At 33.1% G+C, this 22293-nt stretch overlaps 1 long non-coding RNA gene across 5 annotated transcripts; it reads right to left on the reverse strand.

The window, feature by feature from the left end:
- Window positions 1–5278: 5278 nt before the first annotated feature.
- Window positions 5279–8945, reverse strand: LOC132599892 (uncharacterized). Of its 5 annotated transcripts, none has more exons than XR_009567063.1 (7): window positions 8460–8945; window positions 7945–8014; window positions 7315–7387; window positions 7127–7217; window positions 6630–7012; window positions 6327–6427; window positions 5279–5577 (listed from the first exon to the last, which is right to left on the reverse strand). It is a non-coding gene; the product is annotated as an uncharacterized LOC132599892 (long non-coding RNA). The 5 variants fall into 5 exon arrangements; XR_009567060.1 differs by having other exon boundaries at window positions 6630–6815; window positions 6924–7217; XR_009567062.1 differs by having other exon boundaries at window positions 6630–7217; window positions 8703–8945.
- Window positions 8946–22293: the final 13348 nt, after the last annotated feature.

The raw sequence follows: 22293 nt of genomic DNA on the forward strand, positions 1-22293 counted from the left end.
AGTTTAGGTTTGAATTTTCGGTTTTCGGATTTCGGATTGAAGAAATTACAATCCAAACCCAATCCAAATAAGCTCGGATTGGATTGGATTTTTTAAGTTCGGTTTTGGATTAATCAGTTTGGATATTTCGGATTTTCGGTTTTGCTTTGAGCCTTTAAGGCAGGTTTATTAGGAATGAAATTCATGTGCCCTGGTTACAAGTTACAGGTCTTAGCATAATGTGAAATCAAATATGTGGATTCATCAAAGAATTGTTACCACTAAACCAAAAGGTATGATGTCACATAGTTAAGTTCTACATTATTTCCTTTGTTTCAATGAAAGTTGTCTTATTCTTATAGTAGTGAAGTAAACTCCAGCTTTGCAAGCTATATTATATTTAACTTAGGGTTAAGGGTAAAAACCAAACCTCAAGTATCATTTTTTTTTTGAGTTTCCTACCTAAACTATCAGATGTGAGAGTTTACTATCACGAACTAGTTTGCAAAACACACTTCAACTATCAATTGTTCACTTTTCCTACCTGAACTTTCACTTTTCCTACCTGAACTAGTTTGCAAAACACACATCAATTATCAGTTTTGAGGTGTGTTTTGCAAACTAGTTGGTAACAGTTTAGGCAGGAAACTCTCACAACTGATAGTTGAGGTGTGTCTTTCAAACTAATTGGTAATAATTTAGGGAGGAAACTCTCACACTTGATAGTTCAAGTAGGAAACTAAAAAAAAAATGATACTGCTTGAGATGTGTTTTTGTCCACTAATTCTATGTTGGACTTAATATTATACTGGACCTTAGGACTAATTAGTAGTGGGCACATATAATATAAGTAAGGCTAAATATAAAGTGCAGATATTTCGGATTTTCGGATATCCAAAAATCCAACGTACTAAACTCGACATCCAATTCAAAATTCAAAAACTTTAAAAATAATACCTGAAGTCCAATCCATAATTCAAAAATCCAAACCATATATCCAAAAAATTAAGATTTCAGTTTGGATTTCAAGTTGGCTCAAACTATGCCCACCCCTGAGAATATCACTCAACTATTCCCATTTTCCTCAAAAAATACTAAACATTACAAACCTCCTTCTCTCCTAATTGGCATGCCATGTCACATAAAATTTTTATTTTTTTAATAATAAATTTATGGAATAATTTCAAAGACCTCCCTCTAAGTTTGTCTTGATAACACTTAGTTCCCTTGTGGTTTAGATATTTGCACTAATCTCCCTTATTTCAATTTTTGTAACCAAACTTCTTTAAATAATTAAAAATCTATATTCCAAATTTACCCTTTTATAATTTAATCATGCGAACAATGTTTCATAACAGTTATCTCACCCTAAAATTGTTAGGATTATTAAATTAATAGTTAGGCTAAAAATTTAAAACTATCTTATATCTAAATAAGAAATTCTAAATTCTAGTGTTACGGTAATATTTCTCTTTGTTCTTATAATCATGTTATTAATAACAATATTTAGGCTAAAAGGAGCACATCTCGCTTTTAGTATTTAGAGGGTGAAATGAATAACCTATTTTTTAAATTCTTATAGCTGGATTATTGCAATAAGTTTTAAACTATTTTTTTTTTTTTGGTAGAAGGAGCATAATTATATCTACGAAAAATGGTTGAAAACTGTATGTACAGCGTGAGACTTTAAAAATAATTACTGAAGTAGTATGAAGCCCAAGGTTTTTGAGTCAATTTTCATATCACACTTGTTGAATTTCATGTTTTAGCGTTCGAGATTAAAATTTTCAAGCACAACAACAACAACAACAAAAAAAAAAACCCAACACTTTTACCTATAAAATTTGATATTTATGAATTAGAAAAAATCTTACGATCAATGAGAAACTATTATTGTCAAAAGTTTAAACATTATAAATAAGGTTACAAAAGGGTATATTAGCAACATAAATATTTTTTAGTATTTAAAATTAGTTTGGTTACAAAAGAATCAAAATAAGGGAGCCTAGTGTAAAGGGAACTAAGTGTTATAAAGACAAACTTGGAGGGAGGTCTTTAAAATTATTCCATAAGTCTATTATTAAAAAAATAAATTTTAATGTGACATGGCTGTCAACTAAGAGAGAAGGAGGGTTTTGTAAGGTTTAGTATTTTTTGAGGAAAATAGGGATAACTGAGTGATATTCTAGTACTAAAAGAAACAAAAATGATATTATGAGGCAATTGTCAAAACATGAATGATTTTTTAGGGAATTAACTTAGAGGCTCGTGAAGCACTTTAAAATTATATTTATCTTCTTTTCTTCAAAATTAATACGTGGACCCCATATCATTCTCATTCCTTCTCCTCCAATTTTTCCCATCATCCTTGGCCCAACTCCACCTTAAAAATTCAGAGGCGGACTCAGAATTTTAAGACGGCGGGAGCATCATTCTCAACATAAACGTCAACAAAAATTTTAATAACGATTGAGGGATAATACCCTATTGGACCGGTCACTAATAGTGTAGCAGTGATGAAAATACAAGTATATAGGTCAAATATGTATAATAAATAAAATTTAACATAGTGAAGCAAATGAAAGAGATAGCTCAGTAACTAAGGTTGTGCAACATGTGGTAACAGTGCAGGTTCGAATCTTGGCGAGCTCATTTAACGCTTATTGTTTTTCTAGAAATAGGCTCAAAAAAATAATTAAAAGTGACATTCGGGTTCGAACCGGGGTGACATGTAAGAGAAGTAACAGTTGCAACCAACGTGCCCCAAAGACACTTTCATTTGTTAGAGTGTATAATTAAATATATACTAATTTCTCAAGATATATACACATATATATACATAATTTTTTCCGAAGGGTGGAAGTGCACGTGTACACCCACCCTTCCATATGAGTCCGCCTTTGCTTAAAACCATGAGTTTTTGCCATCAACCAACTGAATGATCTAGACTAGGCAAAGTTTCTCAGTAACAAAATATCTTCTGAAAAAAACTACAAAAAGACTCGCCCAAATCTATTAGTAGCTTCAAAATGAAACTCAATATTTGTCAGACCCACCACTTAATTCACTTCCCTAGATGGATACTTCCCAGGAAGAAGAAAAGAAAGGAAGGGGAGAAAAGTAAGAGCTTTAATGGTATGGTTCGGCCGGTTTTTTTAAAAAAGAATTATATCATATCAATTTTTCGGTTAATCTATTGATATAATCAAAATTAGATTTTTCAAAACCGTCCAATTCTCTCGGTTTCTTTTCGATACCGGTAGGGTTCGGTTATCGGTAATTTATTTAATGTAACCTTATATAAAATTATAGTAGATTTAATATTACACCTAAAGTATACAATTCTTTATTAGAATGCCTGGTATACAGGGCGGAGCTACAATGTTAAAGGGGGGTTTGAGCGAACCCAGTAGCTTTTGCGTAGGCCTTATATTTTTACTATAAAAAAATAGTAAAGGTAAATATTATTACTTGCAAACCCACATACACAAATAAATGGATGGTTCAGTGGTAATGCAGAGGCTAGAGAAGCTCTTTCTTTCCAGAGATGTGGGCGAAACTCCACTAGTGCGTATGTTTTTTCATTTTTTGTTGTAATAAGCAAGATTCTCTTTTAATTCACTTTTTAAAATTAGAAGAACGGATAAATTCAACTCGTGCAGTTCTTTTCCTTTGGGGGTAACTTTTTCCTTTTTTGTTATCATACATAATAGTATACGAAATTTCTTTTAACACTTTATTTTTTAAAAACAAAACATAAAATTGACAAATCAATAAGCAAAAAAGCAAACCGAATTCTCCCGATACTTGTTGTTACCATTCTTTTTCATTGTTTTCTTTCACAGAGCCAAACCCAAAATTAAATTTTCAAAATATATTAAATACTGATACGTGTTCGTTAGTTTGATGGTTGTTATCAGGGGTAGCTCAAAGGTGAAGCTAGTAAAACCTTTGTTTTGGCCCCCAAAACTTTTACGGATGAATTTTATGATTTTATTTTTTCTTAGACAATATTGAAGATTGTAAAAAAGAAGTACAAAATTAAAATAATAAAAGAAGGGAAAAAACTATCTACTTTTGAAGAGAAATATTTTAGAACTTTGAACTAAATTGCTCAAAATCTTCATATTATTAAATAACGTTTTTACAACAACATCTAAGGTAATGTATTTAAAACACATGACTAACATCTTATTAACTTTAATTAATCCTCACTATTATAAATATGAATAATAATGTTACTATGTGAAGTAAATGCAACAATTATATATATATAAAAAAAAAAGGCTAGATTTTTTATTTTTATATATGTGTATATATTTAAGGTTTCGGATTAAAATTTAGCTTTAGGCCATTAATTTTATTGAGACACCCGTGGTTGTTATACATTAGCTTGAGGTCGGTGTCCTGTCTTAAAATTCCGAACCCCAGACCTCAAATTCTGACTCCGCCTCTACTGGTATATATTCTAAGTCACTTTATAACAAATGTCAAAATCATACTTCGTTTGCACCATTAGCATTAGAACGAGAAAATCAAAGGGTGAAAACAAGCTCTTCAATTCATATATCTACTGCCTCTTCTTTCCCATAATCCTTTTGTTTCTTCTAAAGAAAATTAACATAACATAAAAACTACGAAAAACAATATGAAATAAGGAAAAAAAATTGGGAAGAAACTAAAAGGTAGCAAGGCACCAACCTTTAATCACTGTATCTTGATGTTGAGAACTGAAAAGATATGCTGAGTCCTAGACTCTAAGCAGTAAGCCAAATAACGTGTAATTCCTTTATTTGACAATTAATAGTGGTGAAGTTTTGATATTACTTGTAATTCAACAAAACCCTTAAAGCCCAACGCCCAAGGTAGAAAAATTTTAATGCTTTATACTTTAAACTTAACACATAAATATATATATATATAAAAATTTATTCGGTACAGTTCGATATTATTTCGATAATTTTTATAAAATAAATTTTTTGACCTAATTATTTGGTACCGTTATTAGTATATACTAAAAACCTTCGGTTTCACTAAAAAAAAATTCTAAAAGTCGGTTCGGTGGATCCGATCGATTTTGCGAATAGCTTTGACACCCCCTGGCTAGGAAACCTGGCTAAGGAAAAGCAACGGCGGTTGGGGAATGATTTGGATGAATGATGAAGAAGACGAGGGGTGGGGTCCTATTTTTTTAATTCTAATTCCTTCTATTTATTTGTTGCATTTGTTTTACTTAGTTTTTTTTCTCCCCCTTTCAACCCGTGTATTGGATTTTATTGTTAAATTATTGTTTTACTAGTAAATTCAACCACGCTTCGCGCGGTATGAAAGATATCAATTAATTGAGTAGTATCTTAACTTATAAAGCCTACACAAAATTTTCAAGCAGATAAAAAAACACTAACAAAAATCATTCAATCACCACTTATCTAAATAATACTCTAGCTAATCAGTCATAAACTTCTATATATTGTTTCTTCAATTGTTGCCTTCAATTCCACTGGTATGTTCCTCACAGTTTTGAATGGAATAAGTAGCAAGAGTGATAGATTGATCTCACTATTCCAAGCCCTGAAGAGACACTCACTACTCCAAACCCTGAAGAGACATTCAAAAACAAAGGGAAAATGTTGAAATAATATACTCAAAAGATACTAATAAAGTGGGGGCAAGCAACTGAAAATCACCATGAGAGCTACGAATTGTTATAAGAATAGGAACTAATAATGCTTGAATTTTTCACGGCACAATTAAGAAAATAATCAACGAAACACAAAATTCTCAAAAATATGAAAAAAAGAATGCCAAAGGCTTATAAATGTGTATATTCTTCGACTGCTGGATTCAAGACAATCATTATGAATAGTCATGAAAATCTCAAATGTAACACGCTGGTTCTCTAAACTCCTAACTCTATTAACCTCACAAGACTTTGTTCACAGAACTCCAACTCTGTATGGTAGATTCTTCCTAACAATTCACATGCCCTTTTATATCATCTCCTTAACATATATCTTAGCTAAAGAATACCTTAAATGCAACAAATAATAAAGATAAATACAATGACAATAACTTAGAAAAGAGGTTTCAACAAAATTTGTATCTTTGATACAGCTGCACTTTGGATGAAGTTTCCTTCATGTAACTCACAGAAGGGCCAAAAAGTAATGCAACAATTATTTGCCCTCGAGAGCAACAACATTTATCAGGTCACAAACTACAGTTTTTTCTCATCAGAAGAGAGTTTAATGCTTAATATTCACCTTGCAAATCAACAAAATGTGCTCATGTATTAGCACGTTAAAATATAAAACATAAACCAGAAATAGACATATAAACAAACTCACCTTTGTAGCTCAACAAACACGACATCCCTGATTTTCCCTTTTGCTTGGTGCACAAGAAGGGTTCCCATAGTCCTATATCTTGTGAACTCATTAAATACAACCTATACAAATGGAAAACTGGCTTTAATTGAATAAAAAGAAGCTGATGAGATGAGCAAGATATAAAATGATAGTAAATTACCGATTAGATATTAAAAAAAATGGTAAAGTAAAGATAAGAGATGATATGATAGACTTTCTGTAACTTAATTTGCATTTACTTTTCATTTTTTTGGTAAAAGATATTTCTATAAAGATGGTTACCATGGAAGAGCAATAATCAAGACAACTCCTACCACCAAAGGATGTGGTGCAGTGGATGGGGCTGCTCCTCCCTTAACCAGAGGTCTCGGGTTCGAGTCCTGGGTATGGAAAAATCCTTGATAGGGAGCGCTTCCCCCCAAATGGGGCCCTGTGCGGCGCGAATCTAGATATAGTTGGGCTCCAATGCTGGTACCGGACATCGGGTGGAAAACCAAAAAAATAAAAAAATAAAAAATAAAGACACCTCCTGATAAGCAAAAAGAGAACGACTTACAAAAAGAGAGAAGTTACCACCTCATTCAGTAAAGATGAAAAGATAGCCAGACTTCATAAGATTTTTGATCCCTGCAGTATAGTTTTCTTATCCAGAAAAAAGGACTCATCTGAAACCGATGGGGAAATTTTTTTCTTAAATGTGTTTTCCTCTAAATTGCCTCACATTCCAAGTGATGAAACACACATAAATATAAAAGCTCCATGCGAATTCACAGCCTTACTGGATATTAATAATCTTGATCCCGTCATGACTCGCCTAAAGAAAGTCAATTGGTACGCATTAATTTGGATCTCTTCATTTTGTACTTTGGTCTGCATTCGAAAAATCAACCAATATAATTAACTTTCCCTATTCTCAAACGATAAGCTAAAACAGAGCAGAATATCTAGAAAATAAGAAAATGGATACCTAGAAGCATAAAAGACTTCATATAGAGCCCCTCCTAAAGAAAGCAATTCAGTTTTCTTGAATCTTGTTTGCACTGGAACGTGAACACAAAGTTATGAGATATCAGGGTAAGTTCAACTTTGACATTCAAAGTTAACTTGAAATGTTTTAGGACATTATAAAATAGAGGAAGGGAGAAAAGAACCGGTATATATTTGGAGTTGTAACACTCTTGACTTAAAGGAATAAAACCTTAAAAAAAAAGGTCTGAAAATTCAACTTTGCAAGGCCCTTTTTCTTGTAATAAAAAAGAAAACTATTGTTTTGAAGAAGAATTATCATTCAACTTTTAAAAGGCCTTTTTTTCCTGTATTTAAGAAAAAAGCTATTGTTTTGAAGAAGAATGGCCATTGTACAAACCTTGTCTGTTCGTAACAGCATTCTTGACTATTACTAATTACACAACCATGATAAGATATTTGCACTTTTATTTCTGAAAGGTTCTTTTTTATTAAATCCATTTCCAGAAAGAGAGTTCAATGATTAAAAAAGAAAGAAATTGCCTGCAGACCTTGCACTACATCGTATGCAAGTATTTTTTAGAATTAGATGTACTGAAGAACAATTGAACCAAGAGAGATAAGCACCAACCTTTATAGTGAAAACTTTAAGGAAATTCCATAAAAGCTGAATTCCTGTAACGGGGCTTTCGTTTTCACTACTGCAAGGAAAAAAAGTAGAACTAAGAGACACATTCTCAAAACTAAAACGCAAATTCTTCGGACAGTGCTAAATTTAGAAATCGTACCAAAACCGTGTTTTTCTATTTGTCAATTTCTAATGGATTGATATATAATGATTATTTTTAAATCAGTGAGTTCACTGATATATTGATAAAGAACGATACTACTCAGTCAATAAATTCAACAAATTAAGATAAAAAAAAAAATAAAAAAATCCACAATGCAAGTATGCAAAGCCAAAACTGGGGAAAACACCATTTTGTAGGCAATCATAATAGACAAATAGAGCGTTAATCCAAGTACACCAACAAAGAGCACAGAGCAGGCTAAAAATAAATTGAAGAATTGAATAAACAAGTGAATTCTCAAATTTGTATATACAAAAAGAATCAACTGATCAATTCAGTAAAATTTTAGTTCTACCTTAAAAATTAAGAAAAAGGAAAGAGAACTGCACCACATATCATCACATTTGCTAAAACATTCAATGTAGAATTTGCAATCAGGGCATCAATGCCACTTCATATGCATGAATTCTCAAATAGACATGTTAAAGAGCAATGGACGGATAATACAACTTCTCCAACACCCATTACGCAATCTTTAGAGTCTAAATTTTCAAAAGTTGAAAATTTGAGAAGAAAATTTTCCACAGATGTTACGAACCAAAACTTCTAGCCTTTGTCAATTGGGAAAAGACTTTAGAATTCATCCACTAATTTTTTCAATAAGGTCTCTTGGTTTCTTCTCTATGGTCCATAGATGAATTTCATTGTGATTGTACTATGTTTCTGGTTAGGAAGAAGATATGGAGAGGAAGGCCTAATTAAGAGGTGCGACCATAAGCAGAATGGGAAGAAGATTTTGGGAGCGTGATGGGGAAATTAGGGAGATATATTAGCGTTGTTATAATTCCTAGGGGTCCAAGAGGCGAAGAGGCGTCTCTAATTGGGAGTTTTAATTTTGTAAAATTTTCACAAACAGCTACTTTTTAATTCCTTCTAACAATCTATAACTACATATTCTATATTTACAATTCGTAACTAGATGACCCTATATTTATCTAGTAGTCGGGTATACAAAAATATAGCATAAATATAGCGAAAATACAGACGCGAGTCTAACTGACAGTGCTATATTTATGGAAACAAAATCTGTTCCAATTTAAATTAGAATCGGTTCTATTGTTCCCTGATTCACGCAAATATCCTCCCATTATCTGATTCCATATCTCATTCAAATGGCTAACAAATTCAAAAAAAAAATGAATTCAAACATTACAATCATATTTTTAACCAAAAATAAAAAGGTTCAAAAACCTTTGAAAAATAACAATATCAAACCAGTGAACAGAACTTGATTATCATGACGAATATATATTTGATTTTATCAAGTTGAGTTCATAATTGAGGTAACGATTTTTTCACTGCAAACTTTTTTTTTTTGTTCGTCTTTTCTGAAATTGTTTCAACTAAATTGAATATAACACATTGTTGTATTCGAAAACAACAGGATAATGACAAGCGTAACTGCGTTGATCCGTCATTCTGGTTTTTGGAACGATCAGAACTGTTTTGTGAATTACAAAATTGATGTTGTTGTATTCATTGATAATTGCAATTACGATGAGTTAGTTTGTACGATTACAAATCAATTAGGCGTGGATACTGTTAGGAAAACTATTTCAATAAAATATACTGTTGAAGGCGATTTTCAACCAATTGAAATACACAACGATATGGGAGTTCGTGTGTACGTTGAGCTTAAGAGAGAAAACAGAGTTTTGGGGATGTATCCAATGTGCGTTAGTATTCATGATTTGGATGTTGAGGATGGTGCAACTGGTAATCGTATTATTGGAGATGATGTGCTGCAAATTGGATATAGCGAGAATCGGGATGGTATGAAAGTTTGTGATTCTACAGTAAACACTGTTGTTTTGTTTGGGATTGATAACAATTTGGTAATTTCGAAACCGGAAGCGAAAGGAGTTTTTGTCGATCAAATTTACCAGGATAAGGAAACTTTGAAAATTGCGATGACGAAATACGCAATTCGTGAAAGATTCAATTTCAAAACAGAGAGATCGAATGCTATAAGGTATGATTTTCTAAATGTATTTTGGTAACAGAAAGTGCAGATGTATTTTTGTTATATTTGTACTGTATTAAGATGATTTGTTAACTTATTTAGCACACTGTTAATTTTAAAAATGTTTGATGCAATATATTATGATATATTTTTTTGTATATTTATACTGTATTTAATTGATTCAATATGTACTATTTGCATTGTATTATGTAGCTACACTCTGGCATGTTGGTCGTCGGAATGTAAATGGAAATTCAGAGCGTCGAGAATTGGGGATTCTGAAATGTTCAGGGTTAGAGCTTTCGATGACGAACATACATGTCCGTTAAAGGGCAAGGTGTATTCACAAAGGCAAGCAACAAGTTGTTTTATTGGAGAAGCGGTTGTGAAGGCGAAAATAACTAACCATAAAAGGAAGGTCAAACCTGGGGATATAATAGATGATGTTAAGAATGAATTCGGCGTAGATGTTTCTTATATGATGGCATGGAGAGCTAGAGAGAAGGCTATAAAAGATTTCAGAGGTGATCCAGCTGATTCATACAAGAAGTTGTCGGCATATATATACATACTTGATAAAACGTATCCTGGATCGCTCGTTAAAATGCATAAATCACCAGAAAATGAGTTTATGTATTTGTTTGTAGCACTCAAAGCATTCATAAAGGGATTCGAGTGTTGTAGACTAATAGTTGTAGTGGATGATGCACACCTTAAATCAACGTATAATGGTACATTTGTGTCGGCAAGTACTTTGGATGGAGCAGGTATGTGTAATTCTATTCTATGAATGTTTTTTTTATAAATACAACATTATGCTTATTGATTTGCAAATAAAGCTGCTAAAAACATACTCTGGATGTATTGCTGGTGTTAATTTGTGAATATTATATGCTGAAATACACTGTAAATATGAGGTAAATATATTGTAAATATATACTGTTGTTTTATAAATGATGGTGCTAAAAATACAGTGTGAGATCAAATTCAGTTGAAATATGTGTTGAATATATTATAAATATATACTGATTTTTGTAGGTAATATCCTACCACTAGCGTATGGTGTGATAGATTCTGAGAATAATAAGTCGTGGACGTGGTTATTTGAACTGTTCAAGCAAGCTTATGGTGTTAGGCAAAATATGTGTGTCGTGTCCGACAGACATGAAAGCATAATACACGCAGTTTCTAAGGTGTATCCTATTGTTCCTCATTTGGCTTGTATATGGCATTTGTGGAAAAATGTGACAAAGCAATACACAACAAACAGTGAGGTGCTGAGTCCTATATTTTATTCACTAGCGAAAGCATACAGCCAGGATGAGTTCGATAAATTGATGGAGAAGATTGGAAATGTTGATATTCGGGTAAAACGATACCTACAAGATGCTGGAAGAGATAAATGGTCTAGGCTTTATTCACCTGTTAATAGAGGATGGACAATGACTTAGAATATAGCCGAATGTATTAATGGAAAACTGGTTGCTGCAAGAGAGTTACATATTTTTGATTTCCTTGAAGAAATGAGGAAGATGTTTGGTAGATGGAATTGCACAAATAGAAAAAATGGTACCTACACATTCACAACACTGATGAGGCGGTATCAAGAGATGTTGTCGATCAACGAGTACAAATCAATACGAATGAAGGTATCTTTGTTTGCAACACAAAAATTTAATCTATATTTTACCATATGTAATGTATATTTATATATATTCCCAATATGGTAAAACTGCTCAGGTAATGCTTGTTTATTTGTTAAATGGTTCTCAGGTTGAAGCGTCAACTGAATATGTTTACACAGTGAATGATAGACCGAGGCGTTTCATAATAGATTTGAAGAAGAAAACTTGCAGCTGCAGGATGTTCCAACTGGACGAGATATCGTGTTCTCATGCATGGGCAGTATTGAAGAATAAAAATTTGACTGCTGATGTATATTGTTCGCATTTATTCAAGCCGGAAACAGTTGTGAACACATATGATGTGCCAGTTGATCCTCTTCCCGATGAGACCGAGTGGAATGTTCCTAAAAGTCTATTAGATGAAGTTGTTATGCCACCGATCTATAAGAGACCCCCTGGGAGGCCAAAAAAGAAGAGGGACAAGCCATTGCAGGAGTTGATGATTGGTAAACGCAGAAATTCCTGCGGTAAATGTGGACGTCTTGGTCATAATAGGCGTTCGTGTGATAATCCGCCGCTCAATAAGAAGAATAAATAAGTCCATTTTGATTTTATTTGTTAAGACAATTCTACTTTAAATTTCAGTTAAAAATAAAAAATGAATTCATCTTGAATTCATATTATTCTAGTATGATTGTATTTCACATGGTTGAACATCCGATGTTTTTCAATGTAATGCTATATTGGTGGTTAAATGGTATTTGGAAAGTCTACTCTATGTTGACTGATTTGACCTTTTGTTTTGCATTTATGATTTAATAGTTGTATTTCGTATATATTTTGGCTATATTTTAGTTGCATTTTGTCTGATCTGGTAGATAATACTTAGTCTGGTTTACTGTTAACTATATTTGATATATATTTTACATATATTTGAAGTGTATTTAGATGAAATTTTAAATTTTGTAACAAACTGTAATTTAAAAAATGAACTTATGGAATATATCTGAGTTATATTTTCTGTATATATCGACTGTATTTAAATGGTTATATATACTACTTTGTTAAATGAATACATTTCACAGATAATGAAAAATGGAATTTATGCATTGAAAAAATAACATACTTGAAAGAAACAACAATATAAAAACCATAAGGTGGTGTTCAATATTAATCATCCTAAAAAAGATTATTGCACATGAAACAATATGTCCAAAATGAAAAAATAGCAACAAAAGTCGCAACCAACTATGCTATTGTTCAACACGAAAATCAAAAACACAAATGAATTGGTGGCCTAATCAAGATCCTCTTGATCAACTGCATCGTAATCAACTGCTGGTCTAATTGGTCTTGGAGGCTGCTCGTTATCACTTGATGCATTGTTGTTTGACTTATCCCATGCATAGTCGCATAAAAGGGAGTTGTATCTCATACGGAGTAACTTCGCATCGAATTCGGTTGGGATGACTGCACTTGAGCTCAAGTATTCAGCGAAGGCTGCCACATACACACCACAATCCCTGAAACAAAAATGATCAAAAAATTTACTTATCAAAACCCACAAAAAAAAAAAGAAGATGTATTTATTGTGTTTTTTATTGTAATAGAATCTTACATGCTAGAGGGAGCTTGTTGCGGAAGATTGTCTACATTCACAATGTCAAAGTTGTCGGTCTGTTCTCTATTTCTGTAACAAGGATGTGTGGCAAAATCTATATCCGCCTTCTTCTCATAGAAATCAATCATTTGTAGACTGTGTGTCACAAGAGTAGCCAACATTTTCACTCCGACTCTAACGACAGCATCATGCCCTGCAGCTCGATATGAGTTGTATACGTAGATGGACCTGTTTGTAAAAAGAAAATATACGAAAAAAACAAACATATAAAATTTGTAGAAAAATGAATGATCTTTTCATTGGATGAGAGCAGACCTGTCAGTGAATGATATCACAACCAAAATCCAGTGATTTTCCTCTTTTATGTTGACAGGAATTAGTACGTTGTCAACAGTATACCATGGTACATTAGCCAACAGCCTGTGCCCGTTAATGTACTCACACAGTTCATCTTCCTTACTGGCGACACGTGTGGATGAATCAGGGTTTTCCCAAGATTTGTAAATTTCAGCAACTAAAGTGTGAAAAATACAGCTGGCAGTGGTGAATCTATAATTGTTGTTATTGTGATACTTCCCCTTCTTGCGTAGGTAGTAGAAAATAACATTAATATGCTATAAAAACATCAATTCAGTGACTCTAATCAATACTATGTTCAAAAAAAATATTGTTGTATATGTAGTAAATATAGTGAAATATAATCTTAAATATAGTAAAAATACAATTCTATATACCTGGACAGTACTATGCTCAACTAGTAAATTAATGTCTGTATATTAAATATAGTGCAAATATAATGATGACAATATTCTAAAAATACAATACAGTCTTAATGTAAATACAAAATTGTGAACTATATATATATATATATATATATATATATATATATATATATATATATATATATATATATATATATATATATATATATATATATATGTCAAATATAGTAAAAAATATACTCTAGATACATCACATTGTAATTCTATTATAAAACATAAAAAACTTAGATAACAAGCAGAAAAGATATCAAACCTCATCAGTCCAAATTGCCCATCCATAGATAACAAATAGAACCAGTTTTTGTCGGCTACGGCTGTAACGCCTAAATGCAACCGAAGTTCGGCATCCGCAGGATCGAGTCCTTCCTTATTCTTTCTGTAATGATTTTCCTTTGGCTTCCTGTATATCAACAATGGAAAGAACATACGTTAAGTTTATTGATAATTGAATTCTGGAAAACTAAAAAAACAAGTTGTGACAATAAGTACCTTTTGTCATGCGATTTCAACAGATCCTTCTCAAGCCACTTTTGATATTCTTGAAGAAACGAAGTATCTAACGGGGCATTTATAGGGTGGTCAACAAATGGGTATTTTTTCTGATAAATGCAAGGACTGATATTTTTGGCAGAAGAACCCGCTGAGCTGAAATTGGGACAATAAGGGGACAGGTTGTATTTGCTTGGTTTCCTTTCTCGGGCAACACCTGGATGGACAATGATCTGTTTTTCAGAGTTTGAAAATTGTTCAGTCTCACCACTTGAGCTTTGACCCGCATTTGGTTGTACGGGAACTTGTTGTCCAATTTCATCACTTGAACTGTGGCCAACGATCGGTTGTACTCCAACTTGCTATTCAGTTTCATTAGTTGAACTTTGTCCGGTTGTTGGTTGTACTCCAAGTTGGATTGGTATCTGAGAATCAGGAATCATCCACTGAGAGATGGTTACTAGGTTATTGTCCACATTCTGAGGAGTCCTTTAACTTGACAAATCGGTTTGATCATCGCGTGGTACTGGAGGAGGACCGAGAGGAATAACACATGCTAAAGGGCAGTTGACTAGCAAGTCCGCTACCATTTTCTCTGATGCGGTAAATTAAGCATTAGCATTCTCCATATCGCCGATTTGCTGAGATTCCTGAAATAAAAAACAAGAAAAAAACGACTGGTGTTTGTCAATTATTGCTTATCAAAACGATATGTGATTGGCACTTAAAAGCCACATTTCAGTACTTACATCAAAATTTAAATGGATTGGTGTTATGGGCACCCCATCTGTTAGTGCATCACTTTTAACTCCGGTTTCTTTATCCACATCAACAACAGAAACCGGATCATTAATTGGCAACCCAACTCCCTCAAGCTAAAACAATAAAAACATGGTTCAAATGAATTTAAAGGCATCAGCAAAACAGATACACATATACACATATATAGCACTGCTATAAAAGTTAAAAGTTTCATATAAATATAGAGAAAATATATGGTAAATATGGCTGAAATATAGTAAACAGAAACCAGAATAAGTAACATTGAACATAATAATCAAAATACAATTAAAATACAGCCACAACATATATGAAAAACTAATATTAAAATATCAATCCAAAATAAATATAGCACTGCTAGTATATATAAACACAATCATAACAAAAAATAGCACAAATAGATACATCAAAAAGAACACTACTAACAAATCACCATGTGAAAACTATATATGTAAATACACTATAGGTAATACTAAACACAGCTAAAAATCCAATATTTTCACTTTGAAAAATATACTGCAAATATAGAAAAGTGAAAGAAAAAATGAGTACCCCTGGATGACTCCTTTGCGCGGAAGTGGCGCCACCACCTTGATTCTCTTTAGTTGAAAGCTTTACTGCACCACCACTTTGATTGCCTTGAGAAATCCCACCATCACTATGTAAGTCAGCTTGCAACATTGTGTCTCCGACCTTTAAAATTTTCCAAAATAAAATATAAAGTCTTCCAATAAATATATCAAAATAACTTAAAAAGTAAATAATTTCCATTTTTAGTGTTGATTTTTACCTTATCTGGTGTTTGATTGCCCTTTATTGCATCTAACAACTTTTTGAAGTCGTGATCCATGTAGTCAAACACCTACAGTTTTGAAAGACAAAAAATAGAATTAGAATTGTTAATTACTTGACACAAGCAATATGAAGTAAAAAAAACATATTGAAAACAAAACGCCTACTTCTTTCTTGAAAATCTGAATCTCTTCCCTTATCAGTTTAAACTCATCTGTTCGGGGTGCTGTAGGTGCATCTGGTTTCCTTGTCCCTTTTATCCCAGATTCCTTCCGTGATGGTTGTTTCCTGGAAGGAGGAACAGAAACTGGAAACTGTGTCCGTTTCTTGCCTCGAGGGGAATCAGAATTGGCACTCCTTTGTTGCTGTTTGCCACTAGACAGATGCGGTGGTGTGGTACTAAAATCATCGTAATCATCGTCTACCAAATCAGTACCATGTACACCATCAACTCCATGTTTGACGTCTGGTATGTCATGTGCAACAGGAGGCAATTTAAGAGTTTCCAACTCATGGGGTGTTGGCACAACTTCCTCAAATCTACAGGACCGTGAACAACAAAATATAGAAATTATATTACCGTATATATCTACATTGGTAACATACTAAAAATATGAGGAAAATATAGTCAAAATATATTGATCACAAATGACTTATTTCATAAATATAGACAAAATATAATCAAAATATAGCATGTAAAACAAAGCTATTAAAACAGTTAAATGGTAAAAGACACAAAACTGTTAAAAGACTGTTTTACCGGATTTTTATCGTCTCTGAACATGCCATCCATCAATCTCTTGAATTCTGGTTTTCCTTCCGTAGTCCGCCAGTTCAAAATTCTAGGAATTAAATTCCCCGACTTAACTGCAATGGTGGACGGGACTTTTGAGCAACATTCATACAACCATACTTGCATAGCAAGCGGCAAACCATGAATCCTATAATATCTCTTAAAACCAGCATATTTCTGCGCGATGCTTACAACCAACTCTCTAAACGAATCTTTACCCCAAGGATACTCATTATATCTCCCGTCCTCTACAACATCAAAATAGATCCTTGGTATGTTTGTTGAGTTCGGCTCACCACAATGTACCCACGTATTTATGAAATACAATATTGTCATCTTGACTGCGTCATCCCCTTTATCATCCCAAACAGTCTTGTTGAAACACTCAATAAGCTCGTGTCTTTTAACTCGCAGTTGGTTCTCCTGATTTCTACCAAAATACTCAACCATAAGCCTATTCGGTTTTGAGTTATCATAAACAAAATAATTTTCATCAGATACACAATCTATCCCAGTGATCAGTGCAAATTCTCTAAGGACAAAACGCAGAACTTTATCATTTATTTCAAATGTAAAGCACCTATATGTACTGCCCCTAAGTTCTTTGACCATAAAGCACCGAAAAATCTGTGCTTGTACATCCAATTGCTACATTCTAAGATATTTACCAAAACAAGAATTCCTAAACATATCCATCTGTGGCTCTGTTAGTTTGCCTCTAATATCTTGCATTACATTAACATTCGTGTATCTACACATAGATGGTGCCATAGCAGGGTGCTTGGTAACAAAAAATTTAGATACCTGAAACAACATGCCAAAAAACACGTATGATTGACATATATCGACTGAATGTACTTAAAAATATACACAGAATAACTGTCAACAAAATAATAACTGAATGTACTTAAAAATCACTGTAATAACTGTCAACAAAATATACACAAAATAACTAAATGTACTTAAAAATCTTAAAAATCACAGTTATGGTGAAGAACAATAAACACGAAATAACTGAAGAAAAATGTGTAAAAAAAACACAGAAAATATACTTAAAATGCACATATAATATAGATCTGGTTAATTCACAGATCTGTAATAACTGAACTAAAAAAAGAAGAATTAAATATACTGAAAATACAACATAAATATACCTCTTCATCATCATCCTCATCCACATTACGTTTGGCTTTAGCAATGTTTTTGCCCTTAACATTAACAACATTGTCACCAGCCTTTCTCTTCTTTTGTTTCTCCATTTGAGAAACCTTTTTCAATTTTTCTTGTTGTTTACTCTTCGAATCAACATATTCCTTAGAACGCCTAGGATCGTTAATTCTTTTTGAACGATTCTCAGCATAAGAGCCTGTAATGGCAGTTTCATGTTGCGAAATTCCCAAAGAAAAATTAGGAATCGCACATTCGGGTTGTATACCTGTATTTCTCATCGGAGTAGCAGTTTTCTTAGTCATTCCAATTGAATCTAAGAAAAAACAACCAAGAACAAACACTGATAGTTAATTACTTAGACTTGCATTCCTGATTCAAACGAAAAAAAAAACACCCAAAATATAGGTTAAATACACGATAAAAAATAAAAATCTGTATAGAATCTTACTTTATTTTGGGAATTAGATTTGAAACGTGAGAGAAATCAATGAGTAGTTAATTAGAGATAAAAAAGGAAGTTGAATAATTGAAAAACTGATTTGAAATTGGATGAAAGTAATGGATATGGTGAATAATGGCGTCTATTTAGGAGGTAGGAGAGAGACACGTTTTTTTTTGCTTAAATTTAGGGGAGTGGAAGTTATCAGATGAGTGGTAAAAACATGGTAGCTATGTGAAGTAAATATGATATATTTTAGCTACTAAATATAATTATTGAAAAGTTTAGTTATGTACCATAAATAGGTAACAATGGAACCTATGCCAAGTAAATTTTACTTTAATTTTAAGGCCCGTTTTTTCCCCTCAAAATTCAGTAAAAATAGATGAATACCAACTCTGTGATTCTGTGATGCCAATTCTGCTTTTATATATATATAAAAGATAAGATATAAGATTTACACCCCTCAGTGCTTCTTATATCCCGCGTAAGGGTTGTCGGGTTAGGTGTTCAAAAGACTAATCGTTGGTAGAAATTAAAGTAAGGATCATCTATGTATTTTTTTTTCTTTTTTAAAATAACAATGATAATGGTGTTCCAGCCAATTTATGCGTATCTCGAGTATTTCACGAGATATCAGTTATCTACTAATTCCTCCGTCTCAATTTATGTGACACTCTTTTTTTTTAGTTAGTCCATAATGATTGACACATTTCTATATTTAGTAACAATTCAACTTTAAATTTACCTTTTTACCCTGAATGAAATGATTTCTAGTCACACAAATTTCTATGATTGTTTTACATCACAAGTTTCAGAAGTCTTCCTTTATTTGTTAAAGTGCGCGGCTAGTCAAACACCCTCATATAAAATGAGACGGAGAAAGTAATTTTTTTGTATTTATTCCCCCACGATTAAAATAAAAAAGGGCCTAAAATGCCCTTGAACTATCAGATTTGGTACAAAAATGCCCTCAGTTTGCCTTTGTCCTCTAAAATACCCCTGTCGTCAACCTATGGGGCCTAAATTGCCCTTATTTTTACGGTTCCCTTTAAAAAAAAAAAAAAATTCATTTATTACGTGGTACGATCTTATTGGTTAGTTTTAAATTAACCTAAAATAATTATATCCCAACCCAAAATCCGGATCCACCTAACCCGCCCCGATTGTAGCGTCACCTGTCCCTGCCGGTGAGCCACCATTAATCTCCACCGTCCCTTTCCTCCATTGAAACAACCCAAAACCTCCATTAAAATCACCACCGTAACACCCCTCATCCAAATGGCTATCGAGCCACCATTAAATAGCCATTGAACCACCAGCCATGAATAACCCAAAACCACCAGTCGATTCCTCCATTGAAACATTGACCAATTTCACACTTATTGCAACCCCCTTTGATACATTCTCTTCTCTCTTCTACTTTAGTCTTCTTCCTCCCATCAACCTCTCCCCCCTCCAATATTTTCTATAATTACTTACTTGTTTGCTCATTTTTCAAAAGTAAACCGTTTAATTATGCAAAATTCAATAGTTCAGGGACATTTTAGGCTCTTTTCTGTAATTCCTATTACATACTCATCCATGATATTTCATCTTATTATATAGTATAAAATTAATCAACACGAAACTTAATAGAATCTTGAGGTGATGGCTGTGAATAAAAAGGGGCAATTTGCACGATTACCCTTATTCGGAGGTGGTCTTTAATTTTTGCCCTCAAATTGCTGGTCTTTAATTTTTATCCTTCGCCTAAAATATCTCGAGATTCTGGGTTCGAATCCAGGCTCATTCAAAAGGAAAAAAACGCAAGGCAAAGTTTCATTGCAAAATTAGGCTTATTCAGGCAAAATTTACACCTAAGGCCTAACTTTTGTAGAATTCTAGCAGAGGTAAAAAAAAAATCTTGCCTTTAGGCAAACCTCTGCCTTGAGTCAAAAGTGTTTTTTTTTTTGCCTTAAGGCAGACTTTTCGCGAAGCCATGCCTTGCGAAATTTTATTTTTGAGTGAGTGGGAGTTTGAACTAGGCCTGTGCATAAATCGGTTCAACCCGAATTTTCGAACCAATTCGAAACAATTCCGATAATTCAATTTGGATAATACAATTCGATTTCGATTTACAAATGCAATTGTAAAATATTACAATTTAACTGTTCGGATACGATTGGCTTCAATTATCAACCGAACCGATCCGAACAAACTGAATTTATATGCCACTAATGACTAATATGATTAATGCTCTAATAGCCTAACTATATATACGATTAATACTTAATAGTGAAGTAATATTTATTTAACTTCAGAAGTGGTACAAATGAATGTCTGCACGCACATCTTGCACTGGATATTCATGGACTTCTTGTTGGCCTCAAGCTGACTTCCCTTTCGGTCTTTCATCTTTTCAGCGTTCTTCTCACGAGCCATCTTTGTCATTTGGCCATTGCCTCCACCCATGGCTTTGTTTGTTCTTTGATCTTAGCATGTACAAATTAGAGTTTTTTTTTTTTTTTTTTTGAGGATGCAAACTGAGTTATTATGCTTGTCTACTTGCAAGTTGCAAGATTATGGATTATTAATTTGGTATATGTAATGTGGTGTTGGCGGTTTTGCATACTTGCACAAGCTGTCAAGCTCTTGTTTTGCTATTTATATGTTATTATGCTTGCAAGTTTATTATTTTTCCTTGGTTAATGTCTTGATTATAAGGCTGCAAATTTAGGATCTCATTATTTTTTGTTATGTTTACTCCAAAACTGAAATAAAAATAGTTACTTGTTTAAATTTTGAACAAATCGATTTGTGTCACCGCACCGAAATAATAAAAAACGGATCGAATTGAACCTAGAATGGATCGAGTTTAGTTGAGAATTTTAGAAAGTCAAAATTCGAAATTTCAACTCGATGATGGCCAAAACCGAACCGAATCAGTTGGTGCACAGGCCTAATTCGAACCCAGAACCTAGGGTTATTTTCGGCCACATTTTTAAGCAAAGGGAAAATATTGAAGACCAACAATTTGAGGGGCAAAAATTAAAGACTAGCACCTTTGAAGGGCAATCCGTGCAAAAAAGCAGCATGCAGTGATCAATATATATGTGCTAATATTTAAAAAAATTCGCCAGGTAAAATTTGGATTAGCAAGGCATAGTTTTGTCTGCGAGACTCTGCCTTAAGGCAGAATCCTGCCTGAAGGTAAAATTCTTGAAGGCAAAATTCTGCCTTAAGACAGAGTTTTGCCCAGTTTTACCCAAAACTCTACCTTAAGGTAGAGTTTTCTAAGGCATAGTTTGCCTGCAAAACTCTACCTTAAGACATAGTTTGTAGGCAACCTCTGCCTAGCGATTTTTTTTTTTTAATTTTCGCCTGAGCAGGGATTCGAACCCGGAACCTTGAGGTTTTAAGTGAAGGGCAAAAGTTAAATACTTTCATTTTGATGGGCAAAATGAAAGACCACCCCAAAATAAGGGCATTACTGCGAATTGCCCTGATTGTTAAGCACTTGGATTGGACCTATGCACGGCCCTCCCGCATTGTACCTTTTTTTTAAAAAAAAAAGTAATAATAATATTTTTTTTATTACATAAGGAATAGTAAGGAAAATGGGGAAGGAAATTACAATGTGGATTCGAACCCTCAGCAACAAGATAAAAGTTCAGGTAGCTAACCAACTGAGCT

Source organism: Lycium barbarum, chromosome 6, assembly GCF_019175385.1.
Source record: "Lycium barbarum isolate Lr01 chromosome 6, ASM1917538v2, whole genome shotgun sequence".
Taxonomy (NCBI): Eukaryota; Viridiplantae; Streptophyta; class Magnoliopsida; order Solanales; family Solanaceae; genus Lycium; species Lycium barbarum.